The following is a 17,572-nucleotide window of genomic DNA, read 5'->3' as shown; positions in this document are numbered from 1 at the left end:
ACTTCATTTCGGCGGCTATTTCATTTGAGTGGTCGACTTGATGTAAGCCAACACTCTTCCTACCTTGTGAATTTCTACTATTCTTGGATAATAATGTTCTATGCAAAGAATTTTCACTCATGCTCTCATAAAGACGCCACACGTCATCCTCATGCCTATCAATGTATGAGCCACCCATGGAAGCATCAACCATGCCTTTGTAATTGTCTGATAAGCTCTCAAAGAAATATTAAACTAATTGCCATTTGGGCATGTCATGATGTGGACACTTCCTAAACAATTCATTAAAGCATTCCCATGCCTCATGAAACGTTTCTCCATCCCCATGTGAAAATTCTCGAATTGAGGTTCTCATGGCATTGGTCTTACAAACCGGATAGTACTTATTCAAGAACTCTTGTTGCATTTCTGCCCAAGAAGTGATTGAAAAAGGCCTAAGATTGTTAAACCAATACTTAGCCTTGTCTTTTAAGGTGAATGGAAAAAGTTAGAGTCTTAAGACCTCTTCCGGCATGTTTGTATATTTTACGGTGGAACATACTTCTAGAAACTCATCCAAATGCTTGTAAGGTTCTTCACTTGGAAGTCCATGATAGTTAGGAAGCATTTGAATGGTTTATGGCTTAATTTCATAGTGATATGCTCTAAATGGTGGCAATTGAATGCATGTCGGTGTATTGTATTCATTAGGCACATAGTGATCTCTTAAAGCAAGTGGAGGAATAGCAATTTGAGGTGCAACGTGGGCACCTTGATTTTAATTTCCTTGAATGATGGGAGGTTGTGGAGCACATATTAGCCTTGGCATTCCAAATGGAACTTGGCCTTGTTGTTATTGTGGCTGGTGAATGAATGGCCTAGGCATGCCTAATGGTGCTTGCATGTTCTCATGATGCACATTTGGATGAAGGATACCTTGTTGGTCTATGTAACCAAGGTCCTCTACATGCTCTTCATTATGGCATTCCATTGATGTAATGGATTGGGTAGAACTAGAACTTCCTCTTCCCCTAGGATTTCTAATTACGGATTCAAGATGAAAATTAAAAGGGACAAGAGTTGGTCTTAGTGATCTATGACCATGCATGCACAATGTAAAAACACATAAACACAATGAATGAACAAACACTTTAACTTCACAACAATTTCAATGAAACTTACTCCACAAACACTTAACCCATACTCCTATGCTTTAACAACTATGATGCAAAGAACAATTAAAATGCCTCCACGTGGGCTCACGATTTATCTAAAAAATTAAAAACAAGCCTCCACGCGGACCGACGATTTAACTAAGGGATTGAGTAAGAAAAAGCTCACAAAGGTGCTATAGCACTTCAACTCCAAATTTATAGCTTAGCTTAGCAATTTTTTAAATTTTTAGCATTTTTCCTTACTTGCTTAGCTCCTTTGCTTGCCTCCTAGCTCAATGCTCCTTGTCAAAGATGAACAAACACAATAAGTAATCAAAAGAAAAAATAAAAACTAAGTAAAGGCACAATCAAAAGAGTACTAATTCCTAATTGATTCCATAAATACGATGTCGCCTAATCCCCGACAACGGCGCTAAAAACTGATGGTTTGTCGCCACACCACAAGCTTAGAAAGAGTGTGCATTTTAGGCAAGGGCCAAGTTTTACATTTATAAAAGTCACTACCACCTTCACTAAAAATATAGTTAGGGTGAGTAGGGATCATCCTAAGGGATTGGCATCGTACTAGCTTATGGAATCACAATTAAGGTTAGTAGGTCGAGTGATCAAACAAATGGTTGGTTGGTTGATTAAACTAGAGAGCAAATTAAACTAAATAATTAAATGCAATAAGGAGTAAGTAAGAGAGAGAGAGAGAGTTCTTGGGGTTTAGAGGTCACCACCAAGCAATACTTTTCTACACCCTTAACTAGTGACTAATGAGGGAAATGTGTGTTACAATATTAATGTGTGTGTGTGTTTGGTTGATTCAATTAGTAAGGGTGACCAATTACGTATACATTGTCTAATCAACATGTGAAAAGCACAATATATCTAGCAATTAAGTATATATTGTCTAAACAGCATGTGAAAAGCACAATATATCTAACAAGTCATTAATCCTTTCATTAAGCTCACAAGCCAAATACACCACAAGGTTAGAGACATATGCTACTTGTATTCAAAAGTATGGAACATCAAACAACAAGCATGAATTGTCCTCCCATCTAATAACTATGTTACCACTACACTACAATTAAGCTAATGACATGAAATTAAACTAACTAAGCTAAGGGAGAGGCACAATCCATCAAGAAATGAGCATGAACCATCTAGAAAATTACAAGAGCATTTCATTAAGCACTATGTTTTGACAATCTCTAGATCTATAGCATTAATACACATAGACATGCATCAATAACCCAAGAAATAGAGACAAACATATGAACATCTATTCTAGCATACATAGACATTTGGATAGAATGAAATGATCAATTGGAAGCATTAAACCACATAAATCATTGAATAAACAAGATCTACATATATAAAAGTGCCAAAACATGTATAACAACACTAATCCCTCAATAATACACAAAATTAAGATGTAGAAAGCATGCTTGGGGCTAACTCTGGTCCCAAGAGGATGTCTAGCCACTTATGGTAGTGCTTCTCCAACCCTCAAGGGCTAACTCCATGGTAGAGATTTGCTCCTTGGTTGATGAAGAGTCTCCAATGGTGTCTCTAGCCTCCTCCTCCTCTAAGCTTGCTCTCCAAGAGTTCTTACAAGGTGTGTGATGATATGATATGATATGAGGTATGGTGTGTATATGGTGCTCTAAAAAGTAATCCTTATCCTTATATAAGTAGGTCAAATGACACCCAAAATGAGCTGGGGTCGTGCACAAAATATTCCCTAATGATTGGATAAAGGACAACTTTTAATGAGCTGGAAATTTAACTTTTTCGCACCGGAGGAAGTTCAATCGATCGAACCTTGGACTTGGATCGATCGAACATGGCTGAGATCTATTGAACTTAGGCTGGATCGATCTTCAATAGCGGTACTTTTTGGATAAAGACAAATTTGAGATATTTTGAAGATATTTTTGGGAAAAGGACAAAAGTGGTTGGTAGGGTGGTACAACTAGATAAGATCAATCATTTGGATAAGGACAAAGCAGTTCGATCGATCGAAGAATGATGTTGGATCGATCGAACTTTTGAGATTTCTGAAAATGTCATCATGGCTTTGATCCATCTTGAAGTGTTGAGATCGATCATGTTGGATCGATCGAGCTTTAATCTGAGATCGATTGAAGATGTTGATTTCCACATTTTCTTCCTTTTGCTTCCACTTGGCTCCTTTCTTTGATTCATCCCAGAATTACTTCATTTATGCTCTTATTTGGCTAAGTTAACTTATTTTCGGGATAAGTGCCTGAAAATAGAAATAATACGAAATCAATCTAAAATGGTAAATTAAGATAGATAAAGGTACTAGAATGCCTAAGCTTAAGGGGTTTAAATACGCACTTTTCAGCGCTCATCACTCGACCTCATGGATCGCTAGAAAGCTTAATAGATCACTACATCGCACCATGTTTCCATCTTTGATCCTTAGGTTAGTTTAAAAAAAAAAAAAAAAAAAATCGAATGAAAAGAAAAAGCATACCTAGTTGAATAAAGTTTTAATAAAAGGTCCATTCTTTGTTTTGACGATCGGTACTAGATTTGTGTGCTAGTTTTAGGGTAAGGATGTGATTATTTCTCTAGTTAACTTAGATAGCAACATATTTGATACTGGTTCACTTAAAAGGATTCTAGAGTGGTTTTGATTTGCATGATCATTGTCTTGATGTGTGGAGGACCATATTTGCTTGTTTGATATTGAAATTTTAGGGGATTGCTTGGAAAGGGTTGAAAAATTGCATACTTAAGGTAGCTTTCTCTCGATGCTTGTTTTGTATATTGGTTCCTCTTTTGTGAGAAAGAGCTCAATGTTTGTGGGTATTATTTTTGGAAACCCTCATGAGACTTTACCAGTCCACTAGGGGCAACCTAGGGGTTTAAAAGGCTTGTTGCATATGCTAAATGCAATTGTGTTCCCTATGAAAGTGGCGTTATCATTTTATTGCTTTCTAGTTCATAGTTACTTAGTTGTTTATTCCTCTCTTTTTCTTATAGTTCATTGCTAGGGACTAGCAATATCTAAGTTTAGGGGTGTGATGCGTGCTGAATTCTACCTAATTTGTATAGCTGCGAATTTCCTCCAATCATAGGCTGTTATTCTAACTTGGAGGCTACTCAAAAGAGGAATGTAATGAATTAATTGAAAATATTATCATTTTATCTTGTAATATTCATAGAGTAGATATTTTTACATAGTTTTCTCTTTAGAACTAGGGTTTTTGGGAAGAAAACAAGGATGAAGATGATGATACCAACCTCCAAGCTAGCCCTTGAGGGTTCCATGACCACTATAATGAGTGGCTAAACCCTTCACTTGGGGCTAGAGATAGCCCCTAAGTTTGCTTCCTAGACCTAGTCTTTTGTATAGTTTTGTGGATTTAAGTTGTAATTGATGTTTTGACCTTAAATAAATATATATGTTGTGGTTTCTACTTGATGTGTATGGAAAAATGTTTTCAATTGATCATTTATTTCTATCCATATTGATGAGCACTGAAAAGTGCGCGTTTAAACTCCTTAAGCTTAAGCATTCTAGGACCTTTATCTATCTTATTTTCTCGTTTTATTCTAATTTCGTGTTATTGCCCTTTTTAGGTGCTTATCCCAAAAATAAGTCAATTCAGCTAAATAAGAGCATTAAAGAAATTAACTTGAGCTGAAAGGAAGTAAGGAGCAAAGTGGAAGCTAAAGGAAGCAGAGTGTGGAAATTCAGCATGTTCGATCGATCTCAGAATTTATTCGATCGATCGAAAGTTCATCGATCTAAACAGTTCAAGATGGATCCAAGCCTTTGTCCTTATCCAAAAGAATCTAACAAGTTTGATTGATCCAACATTTCCCAGATCGATCAAAATAATTTGATCTTATCCACACCTACAACCCACCTACCACTTTTGTTTTCTTCCCAAAAATATCCCAAAATATCTGAGAGATTTGTTTTTATTCAAAAAGGCACCGCCAAGGATGATCGATCTCTGTAGCATTCAATGGATCTCAACCAAGTTCGATCGATCTCAACATAGTTTGATCGATCGAACCTCCTCAAGTCCGAAAAAAAATAGAATCCAGCTCATTAAAAGTTGGCTCATGGTGCAATCATTGGAGGGACCTTGGTGTACGAGCCCAAACCATTGGGTGTGACACTTGACCTACCTATATAAGGATTTTGAGCCATTTTCACCTCATAACTTGTAACATTCAACATAAGTTGTATATCTCATATCTTGGAGAGGAGGCTAGAGATTAGAGAGCTTTACACATTTTGGGAGTTCTTCCATTCTTCTAGGGTTTCCATCAAGAATGAGGTCATTCCTACCATGGATATAGCCCTTGAGGGTTGGATGACTACTTCAATGAGTGGCTAGACATCTACTTGGGGCTAGAGTAGCCCCTAAGTTTGTTTCCTAGACTTAGTTCTTTGTATATTTTTGGGGATTTATTTATAACAATGTTTTGATCTTGGATTTATATATATATCTTGTGGTTTCTACTTGATGTGTATGGATTAATGCTTTCAATTGATTATCTACTTCTAACCATATGTCTATGTATGCTAGAATGGATGATTCATGTGCTTTTCTCTAGATTTAGTAGAATTTATGCATGTCTATGTGTATGGATGAAGTTAATCTAGAGATGGTCAAAACATAGAGCTTAATTGAACACTCTTGCAATTTATTTGGCGGTTCACACTTGTTTCTTGATGGATTGTACCATACCCTTAGCTTACTTAGTTTAATTTTATGTCTTTAGTGTAGATGTAGTGTAGTTGCTTTAAATTCATTGATAGGTGGACAATCTACTCTTGTTCCTTGGTGCTCCATACTTATGAATGCATTAGGTGTATGCTTCTAGATAGTTTTATGTGCATAAATTGTGGTTTCATTAAATGGATTTTGGTCTTATTTGACAGGTTATGTTTTCCATTTGATTTGGCTTGACAATCTATACTTATTTTCCATCCATGCCTAGTTTCAATTAATGTCACGCATACACACAAATTACAAGTCAATTTCCCCATTAATATACAATTGCTAGTGTCTAGTGAAGTCAAGCTTAGTGGTGAGCTCTAGTACCCCAAGTCCTCCCCTCTATATCTTTCTATACTTTATTAATCATTGAATTTTGTTTACTTTAATTTGATTTGCATAATAACTTAATCAGTCAATCCAACCAACCTTTGATCACTCGACCTACTAACCCTATATATTGTTTCTATTGCAAAGACACCCACAAACCCTTTAGGACGATCCCTACTCACCCTAGCTATATTTTTAGTTAGAGATAGTAGTGGCTTTTATAAATTGAAAACTTGGCCATATTGCACACTCACACTCTTAGTTCATATATTTGCAAAATTTTGGTGAACCGCAGCCCTAGCCACCAAGTTTTTGGTGTCGTTGCCGTGGACTTAATTGGCAACGCTGTGTTTTGGAAACAAATAGGAATTAGTACTCTTTTGATCTTGTCTTTTCTTTATTTTCTTCTTAGTTTCTTATTGTGTTTGTTCTTGATTGATTAGGTGCATTGAGTGAAGGAAGTTGAGCAAAGGAGAATTCAAAGCAAGGGGCTAAGCAAGGCAAAAGGACTAAAAATCTAAAAAATTGCAAAGCTAAGTGAAAAATTAAAAATATATTAAAGTTACTTAAGGACCCTTTGTGAGATCTTTCTAACTCAATATCTAGTTAAATCGTCGGCTCGCATGGAGGCTTGTTTTTACATTCTTAGATAGATCGTGAGCCCGCGTGGAGGTAATTTACTTTTCTTTGTATGTTGCTTAAGCGTGGGAGTATAAATCATTGTATGTGGAGATTTGTTGATTGATTTGTTGCGGGGGCAAAGTGATTGTTTTAATTTTTCAACCCTTCATCATAGAAAATCTAGAGGGTCATCTTGGTTATTTAGACCCGAATTTCATGGAACATCCACCTTTCAACCAATTTCCTCCCGGAGTTCAAGCTCCAATTCCTCCGATGATTCTTCATGATCATTACAATCTTCATGAATATCATGCACCATCTTGCTTCCTAACTTTGGTGCAAACCATTATGAAATCAAGCCCAAGACAATTCAAATGTGTCCAGTTTTCTATGGCTTAAATGATGAGGAACCTTACAAACATCTTGATGAATTTCTTGAGATATGTTCCACCGTGAAATATATGAATGTCCCGAAAGAAGTTCGTAGGTTGCTTCTTTTCCCTTTCACTCTTAAAAATAAGGCTAAACATTGGTTCAATAACTTAGGGGCAAATTCAATAACTTCTTGGGTACAAGTGCAAAATAAATTTTTAAAGAAATTTTACCTCATGAGTTTGACCAATGTTATGCGAACTTCTATTCATGAATTTTCTCAAGGGGAAGGAGAACTTTTACATGAGCCTTGGGAAAGATTGAACGACTTGCTAAGGAAATGTCCACACCATGGCATTCCTAAATGGCAAGTGGTTCAATATTTCTATGAAAGCCTATCCAACATTCACAAAGACATTGTTGATACTTCATGCGGACGATAATATTTAGGGACACATGAAGATAATGTTTGGCACCTTTTTGAGAAAATGAGTGAAAATTCATTGCACAAGTCTGACACTTCTCGTTTGAGTCATGAGTCAAGTAAAAAGAAAAATTCGAGAGTGTGTCAAATTGAGAGTCCATTGGGGATCGTTGCCGAAGTTAAAACTCTTTCTCATAAACTTGATCAATTCCTATTGAGTCAAAAATCGGTAATCCAATCATTTTCTCTTCCTAATCATCATCTTCATCATTCTTGTGAGCCATGTATGACTTGCTCAAGTGTTTTGAATTCTATTTCCAATTGTCCCCATGGACATGTGCTAGATGAACACTATGAACAAGCCAATGCTGCATTTGCTCACACTTTTTCAAATGTTTATGTTTTGGTGTGGAGTGAATATTCAAATCCTTCTCAAGGAAGAAATTTTCAAAACCGATATGTTCCTCCTCATTAAAGAAATAAAGGTTCAAAAGGATTTGTTTCATCCTCTCCTTCTTATCATCAAAGAATGAATCAATTTTCTCACCCTCAAGTTTATAATTCTCAAAATAGCCCCAATCATCTTCATGTACTTTCTAATAATTCTATATTTGAGGATAAGGACTTAGTGGCTTTGGATAGTTTTGAAATGAACACTAATTTGTTGCATTCTCATTCTCAATCAATATCAAAGCTTGAGTCTCAAATAGGGATGATAGCCAACGCATTGAATGCTAGAGAAATAAGCAAATTGCCTAGCTAACCTGCATGGAATCCAAAAGCCCAATATTGTGTGGAAAAAAACCCTACGTGTGGGTGCCCTTCCCAAGAGCAAGTGCAAGTAATTACCACTTTGAGAAGTGGTAGACAAGTTGACAATAGGGTTGAACAACTAAGAGAAGATAGTGAACCGGTGCAACCAAAAGTTAACACCTGTCCCGTTTCCAATCCTACTCCTACTTCCTTGGATGAGAATGTCACCATCAAGAACTCACAACCCTCTTCATCGTCTCCTCAAGTTGCAAGGTCTTATGAGCCAAAAGCTCCATTCCCTTATGCTTTAAAAGAAACTTTGCCTTTTAGGAGGCAAGACGAAAAAATCCATGACATGATGGAGGTCTTTAAGCAAGTCAACATAAATCTTCCTCTCTTGGATGCAATTAGGCAAATTCCGCCTTATACAAAATTCTTGAAATATCTTTGTACACAAAAGAGGAAGAGCAAGGGACAGGTCCCTAAAAAAGTGTTTCTCACGGAGCAAGTGAGCTCCATTATTCAACATAACACTCCACTTAAGTTCAAAGATCCCGATGCTCCGACTATTTCATGTGTGATTGGAAACCATGAAGTTTGTAAAGCTCTTCTTGACTTAGGAATGAGTGTTAATTTGATTCCTTACTCCTTGTATGTCCAACTAGGCTTGAATGAGTTGAAGCCAACCTCAGTGGTGCTTTAATTGGCCGATAGATCTGTCAAAACACCTAGGGGCATGGTTGAGGATATACTCATCAATTTTGATAAGTTCTTCTTCTCGGTTGATTTTGTGGTTCTTGATACTGAACCGGTTGCCAACCCTACTAACCACATCCCAATCATCTTGGGAAGGCCATTTCTTGTTACCGCAAATGCAACCATTAATTGTAGATCCGGGGTTATGGACATTTCTTTTGGAAATATGATGGTCAAGTTTAATGTTTTCAATGTAAGTCGACATCCCATAGATGAAGACGAGTGTTGTCTTATAGATGTGTTGGATGAGGTTGTTGAGGAATTTATTCCCACCATGGTAATGAAACAACTAACCGAGGAAAATCTCTCATCTCTTCTCTCCGAGGATCCTCTTGCATCTTATCTTCTTCAAATGTATGGTAATTACGGGTTTGATGATGAAAAATCGATGAATGAAGTAAGCAATCTCATAGAATCGGTTGCAAGTTTAGATTTTCCACATTGGAAAACTCCAATAGAACCTTTCCCTTTACTCTCTAGCACTCCACCGGTCCCATCTTTAGTCTCTCCACCAACTCTTGAGCTTAAAACTCTACCTTCCAATCTTAAGTATGTCTTTCTAGGCCCGAAAGAGACTCTTCCGGTCATCATTTCCTCTAATCTTGAAAAAGTTTAAGAAGATGCTCTTTTAAATGTGCTTAAAGAAAATAAGGATGCCATAGGATAGAGTGTGGCGGATCTAAAAGGAATTGATCCTTCTATTTGTATGCATCGCATACTTATAGAAGATGATGCAAAACCTTTTAGGGATGCTCAAAAAAGACTTAATCCAAACATGAATGAGGTAGTCACGAAAGAAGTTATTAAACTTTTAGATGCCGGAATCATTTACCCAATCTCTGATAGCAAATGGGTGAGTCCAACTCAAGTGGTTCCTAAAAAATCAGGGATTACGGTGGTTAATAATGCAAAAAATGAGGAAATCTCTAAGCGTACCGCCAATTCATGGCGTGTATGCAATGATTACCGTAAATTAAATGCCGCCACTAGAAAAGATCATTTCCCTTTGCCATTTATTGAGCAAATTCTGGAGAGATTGGCCGGCAACAATATTATTGCCTCCTTGATGGCTATTCAGGTTATAATCAAGTAACCCTTGACCCCTTAGACCAAGAGAAAACCACCTTTACTTGTCCTTTTGGCACATTTGCTTATAGACGGATGCCTTTCGGTTTGTGCAATGCTCCCGTAACATTCCAAAGGTGTATGATGTCAATTTTCTCGGACATGGTGGAAGAGTATCTTGAGGTCTTTATGGATGATTTTTCTGTCTTTGGGTCTTCATTTGATGCATGCCTCAAAAATATGAATTTAGTGCTTAAAAGATGTCGTGAAACAAACCTTGTTCTTAGTTGGGAAAAAAGCCATTTCATGGTTCAAGAAGGTATTGTTTTAGGTCACGTCATCTCAAGTAGGGGAATTGAGGTGGATAAAGCGAAAGTTGAACTCATTGCTGAATTGCCTCTACCTTCAACGGTGAGAGAAATTCGCTCATTTCTAGGGTATTCCGGCTTCTATCGCCATTTTAGTAAGGAATTTAGCAAAATTGGTAGACCCTTGTGTAATATTCTCACTAAGGAAACTCCCTTTGTCTTTGATCAAGCATGCCTAGATACTTTCCACAAATTACGTGACTTGTTGTCATCTGTTCCTATTATGCAACCTCCCAATTGGTCATTACCATTTAAAATAATTTGTGATGCTTCTGATTATGCCATGGGAGTTATTTTGGGGCAAAGGGTAGGAAAACTTCTATGCGCCGTATATTATGCAAGCAAGACCCTCTCAAGAGCTCAATTGGATTACTCCACCACCGAGAAGGAATTACTTGTCGTAGTGTACGCCCTTCATAAATTTCGGTCCTACCTTTTAGGGTCAAAAGTCATTGTCTATTCTAATCATGCTGCTCTGAGGCATCTTTTAACCAAAAAAGAATAAAGCCTCGTTTGATAAGATGGATTTTGCTCCTTCAGGAATTTGACTTTGAAATCAAAGATAAGAAAGGCACCAAAAATGTGGTTGCCGATCATCTCTCAAGGTTGGTAGTTGAATCTTCCCCTAGCCCACCAATTCGTGATTCATTTTTGGATGAACAACTCTTCCAAGTCTCTAATGGCAAATGCCTTGGTTTGCCGATATAGTGAATTTTCTTACAATTAGCAAGCTTCCAACTAATTAGTCAAAGCAAGCGAAGAAGCGTTTCTTTGCCAACATCCAGAATTACTATTCGGAGGATCCTATCTTGTTTTGATATTGTCCAGATCAAATTGTGAGAAGATTATTCTAGAGAGTGAAATTTCAAGTGTTCTTGTGTTTTGCCACACCTTGCAAGCGGTGGGCATTTTAGTGCAAAGAAGACTGCCTTGAATATGACGGCCTAAGTTTTTCAACCCGGTGCGTCAGTGGTGAACCAAAAGATGACCCGATAACGGATTCGAAATACAAAAGCAAAAGACAAAACAACGGTCTCTAGAGTTACAACATGGCTCTAAGACACCATTATGACCCTCAACGAGGTCACAAAACCCAAAGGAATCAAATGCGGAAGTAAAGTTTTTAAAAACGAACAAGAATGAACCTAGGGGTAAAAATGTCATTTCTAGCTTAAAAGTGGATGCCACCGAGTACACCATTAGAAATACAATGAAAAATTAATGAATTTAGACTCAAGAATCACTTGATTCAGAGTCCGGATGAAGAAGATATGGCTAATGGAAGAAGAAGGGGCAAAATGGTCAAAAAGTGCCAACCCAAGAACATCTAACCGGTTAGGAGATCTTTCTAACCGGTTAGAAGGCCAAAAACAGTGACAAAAATGCTGCCCATACTCATCTAACCGTTTAGATAAACCCTTCTAACCGGTTAGATGTGAAGAGGACAGTAAGGTGCAACCCAAAAACCTGGCAGCAGGGGTTTTTCGGGAAAAATGGAATTTTGAGGCCCTAGATGACATTTTATGGAAAAACACAAAGAAGAAACCTCCCTCAAAATTGAGTTTGCTACATGAATTTGAAGAAAAATAAAAAAAAAATATGCACTTTGAAATGCCCAAAATGCCCTCTCAAGAAAATTGGTCCAAAGGGTCCAAAAAGCTGCTAAATGGAAAACAGAAAGCTGAACTTCGTGAATGATTTTCGGTACCAAGATGACATTTTCTGGAAAAACACGAAGAAGAAACCCCCCTAAAATCACATTTTCTATTCAACCATATGAAGAATGAAATTTATTTCCCAAAAGAAATTCCTAAAATACCCTTAGGTCAGATTATGCAACAAAAGTGTAAAATGAGTCCGTAGGAGGCTCATTTCACCAAAGAAGAATCTTTGCCCGGAAACAACCATGCACGCAAACGTAAATTACCTAATAAGATGTGCTACAATGGTCCATGGCTCAAAAATATGGCCGACACAAAATATGACCCCCCAACGGCCAAAATGACAAAAATGAAGTTTGGAATGAAAACTTAGAATTCAAAATCATGAAATGGTTTCAAAATGCCATTTGTCCCTTGGCCACACTTTATACATGATGAATGAATGCTAATGGATGAGTTTCATACACAATGCACACCCCGGTGCGAAATAGCATACTAAAATGCATGATTTTTCATATATTCTCATTAAGACAAAAATTAACATCCATGATACAAATGTGATTCCAACAGAAGTTTGGCCCTTGGCCTCATGTCATATACACAAAATGAGAATCAAAAAGTGTGCTTAGGCACACATTACAAGTTTAGAATCAAATATACACATTTAACAATTAAGGCTACAATTGGCATTCCAAGCCAACCTTCACAAAAATGGAAGTCTCCAAGTCTACAAACCATCCAAGCATGATGAGAATCTCTACTTTGATTCTTGTACCTGAAAAATGTCCCCACTACGTGGGTGAGTAACATAAAGCTACTCGTAGGAAATGAGCATGCATCGACCTACGTTTTACAAGTTTGCATGATTAAATTATTGTGGTTCATTCCACCTAACATCTCTGTCAAAGGTGAGACTCAGGGAGCACCCTAACTACCTAAGATCATTTCTAGCATCAATCGCCTTATTCATGCAATTTTAACAATATAGGGTCATGCTTACACAAAGCAACAACATAGGAGCATGCTTACATAAAGCAACAACATAGGCGCATGCATACACAAAGCAACAACATATAGATTCTCAAGGTTATCAACTTGAAGTCTAAAATGCAACATCAACTAAATATAACAATTTAACATAATTAGAATATCTAATACCACACATCAAGACATAGATTCTCTAGGTTATCAACTAGAAATCTAAAAGTGTGAAATCAACTAAATATATCAATTTAGTATGGATGTACTTAATAACATCAAATCGCCAATAACCAAAATCACAAGTCACAATTAAACATTGGTTGTCAACTTGGAATTGAATGTGAAATCAAATAGTGGAAGACTTGGACATCACGTCTCAGATTTCCGCTGAGAACAAAATGGTTGTTCCGGGCACTAACCCGCAGGGAAAACCACCCTAAATGCACACTATCTCAATTAGGGAGAACTCATACCTCCCGCACTAAAGCTGAACTTTAGCCATATCACATGTAACAACAACGTCCCAAGACTCCAAAATAAACCAAATAAGTTCTTAACTTATACATATTACTACTATATAGTAACAAGTTAGCAATATAACTCTCAATTATGCATAATAAGCATTTCATATCCATAATGCTATGAAATCACAAGCCAACAATATATTCATAATAGAAACATGCTCTCATGAATATAAATTTAACAACAATGTTCTTCAATGCATATAACACAATCAAGTGAATACATCACAAGTCTAAATCCATGCTCTTAAAATAGAAACAACTTCTAAAACATGATTAGATCCATGAATAAACAAGATAAAATTTAATTACATCAAAATAATTAAACTCTCTAGATTTCAAATCATTTCCAAATGGCCTCAATTTAATATATGATAAAAGACATATCATGGTCATTACATATATTCACACACAAGCTTAATTAGGCCCATGAAACCACAAAATGGATTTTAATTAATTCTCTTAATTAAAGCCTCTATTCAAACTCAACCAAATGCTCTCAAATTAAAGTATGTTAACAAATATGCCAAAACTTAATTTAGAAGCATAATACAACTCAATTTCATGCAAGGTACGGCCATGAACTTTAATCTTTCACAAAAGATAAATATTAATTAAAAAGTGCAATTCTTATTTAATTAATCCAAATTTAATATATGTTAACCAACACATTAAAATAAGATTTTCTAGCATGCCATAATTCAAATCCAAGTTACATATCATCATGAATTTTAAATCTTATACAAAGAAATAAAAATTACTAACTTTCTAGATTTGATACAAGGCATACGTATATATTATATAATCATGGCAAACACACAATACAACACACAAATAATCCTAAAACATTCCCTACCTCCATTTGAGATGAAATCTCAAATCCCCACTAAAATAAATCGGCTCCAAATCCGACGAAACTCCTAGGTTTTGTCGGGGTCAACACCACGAACATGAATCCCAAGGAATCCCCATCAAAAACACAACTTGACTTTAAACCTAAACTCAAGAAATGTCCAAAACAAGATTCCAATCGGTTAGAATCGAAGGCCTCGCTGAGGAGAACAATAAACATAAAGGCATCACCACTTTTTAGTGAGGGGAGGAAGCTCAAAAGAAGAGAGAGAAGATGGCAGTCATGGCTGCCATGAGATCCAGCCAAGAAAGGGGAGAGAGAGAGTGAAATCTGATTTTTCACTAAAGACCTCCTATTTATTAAAAAAAACTCAAAAAGTGACCCGAACGGGCCCTACCGAGTCCGAAAAAGTGAAATTCTAGCAGACGTACTCAAATAGCAAAACTCCGTGAACAAAAAAGATTCCAAATGAGAAAATATGAACAACAGAAGAAATGACGTAGAAAACTGAGTCCCGAGCAGAGAGTTATGCCCAAAACAAGTTTGGTGCAAACTAGGGCCAGAAACCCTGAAACTGGAAAACATCGTCCAGGAGGAAATTCTAAGAGTCCATGACTCGACGAAATGTGAAAATGAATCCCATACAAGGATCCAGGCTCAAAACAAGGTATTGAGCAATAACTTCATTAATTGCACAATGGCCCCTCCAAAAAGTGAAAACTGCGAAACTGCCCCAGAATGAAAATATCTTCCAAAAGATATTTTCTTAGATACCCTGAAATAAAATATCGTCAAAATATATTTATGAAAAACACCCTAAGAAAAGAAAAAGTTTCCAAACAACTTTGCATTTATGCCCCTATGGGCACCAGAAGCAACCAGAGTACTTTCTCACGAAAGTAAAGATACGTATCTCATAGAAATCATTGAGAATGAAGATACATGAAATCAAAAACCAACTCCGAACACAAGAAGTGTGGTTACGCAAACAGAGTGACAAACGAGGAAAAGACGAAATAGGGAAAAAGATAAAATAGGGAAAAGACAAAAAGTGAATAGTGTTGAAAAATGAAAAATGCGGAATTGACTCGGTCCTCAAAGGAAGTTGTCAATCCACAGAAAAGAGTCTCGGAAATCACTCTAGAGCACTCGAGACGACACTAAGTGACGAGGAACTAAACTTAGAAAGGAAAAAGATCAACGAAAAAAAAATATCCGTGAAAATCTGAGGAAAGTGAAAGGAATAAAAATGACCGGGTCATTACATTGAAGGTGCTTCAAAGTAGGCTATTTTGGCCCACCATCAATAGAGATGCTTACAATTTTTGCAAGGAATGTGAGAGATGTCAAAAAATGGGTTCAATGTCAAGAAGAGATATGATGCCCTTGACCAATATTTTTGTTGTTGAAATCTTTGATATTTGGGGTATTGATTTTATGGGTCCTTTTCCTATGTCTTATGGATATCAATACATTTTGCTTGCCGTTGATTATGTTTCTAAGTGGGTGGAGGCTTGTGCTACCAAAACTAATGACCACTCCGTGGTTATTCAATTCATTAAATCCAATATTTTTACTTATTTTGGTATGCCAAGAGCAATGATTAGTGATGGGGGAAAGCATTTTTGCAATCAAGTCTTAAGGAAACTTTTTCTTAAGTACTCCGTTACACATAAAGTTGCCACTCCTTATCATCCTCAAACAAGTGGGCAAGTAGAAGTGTCGAACCGGGAAATCAAGCATATTCTTGAGAAAACGGTTAACACTACCCGAAAATATTGGTCACGGAAATTGAATGATGCTTTGTAGGCTTACCGAATGGCATACAAGACTCTCATTGGCATGTCTCCTCATTGACTTGTTTATGGAAAGCCTTGCCATCTTCCGGTTGAGCTAGAACACAAAGTTATATGGGCGGTTAAGAAGCTCAATTTTGACCTTGATAAAGCCGGAGAGAATCGCTTACTCCAATTGAATGAGTTGGAAGAGTTGAGACACAATGCCAAACTCTACAAAGAGAGACCTAAAACTTTTCATGACAAACACATTATGAAGAAATCTTTTGAGCCTGGTCAAAAAGCTTGGCTTTTCAACTCTAGGTTAAAACTCTTTTTGGGAAAGTTGCGAACTAAATGGGAAGGTCCATACGAGATCATCTCTGTTGCGCAGCATGGGGCGGTTGAGATTCAAAGTTTAAAGAATGGCAACATATTCAAGGTGAATGGGCAAAGGTTGAAACCCTACATTGAGGGACAAGTTTTTCAAAGGCATATAGAAGTAGCCCTTTTGGTAAATCCAGTCTATGAAGAGATCTAGTGTCGCGCTCAATGTTCTCAAAGTGAAGTTCAAAATTCTTGCTTATTTTTGGCTGTTCGATTGACCTCAAGAAAAGTTTGATCGATCGAACATCACTCTCTGCATCCAACCATCTCTCAGTCCCATCGATCGAGAATTCCCTGCATATTTCAACTCTTTGTGTATCAATCAAAAATTTCCTTAGATCGATCTAAGTCTTCCAAGATCGATCGAACTTTATATTCGATTGATCTCTGTCCAATACTTAGAAAATTTTTGGATCTCTGCATATTTCACCTCTCTGTGTATCGATCGAACTTATCTGCAGGATTTCACTATTTCAGTCGATCAAAAATTGGATCGATCTAAGTTTGATCGATCTGAAGCTTTCTACTTAAAAAAAAAAAAAAAATTATTTTCGATCGTTCAAAGCAGCATTCTGTCTAGTTAGAGACGTTAAACTTAGCAATCATTGTTCATATTTTCTTACATTTAATTTAATCTTGCTTCCATTTAATCTAAAAAAAGAGAGAAAAAATACAACAATTTGTTTCACCATTGTGCCCTTATGTGTAGTCATGCATACTTTATGCTTTAGTTAGGGTTTGATCTCATATATCTCTTTCACCTTTGGCTATGCTATCTTAGAATGCATGAGTAG

At 36.7% G+C, this 17,572-nt stretch overlaps 1 pseudogene; it reads left to right on the top strand.

The window, feature by feature from the left end:
- Positions 1–251: 251 nt before the first annotated feature.
- Positions 252–350, top strand: LOC132310776 (small nucleolar RNA R71; annotated as a pseudogene).
- Positions 351–17,572: the final 17,222 nt, after the last annotated feature.

Source organism: Cornus florida, unplaced genomic scaffold (assembly GCF_030987335.1).
Source record: "Cornus florida cultivar Cherokee Brave unplaced genomic scaffold, ASM3098733v1 CherokeeBrave_3.0.0_Hap2_Chr05, whole genome shotgun sequence".
NCBI classification, from domain to species: Eukaryota; Viridiplantae; Streptophyta; class Magnoliopsida; order Cornales; family Cornaceae; genus Cornus; species Cornus florida.
The sequence above is the reverse complement of the archived record's forward strand: the minus strand, read 5'-3'. Positions and strand labels throughout refer to the sequence as shown.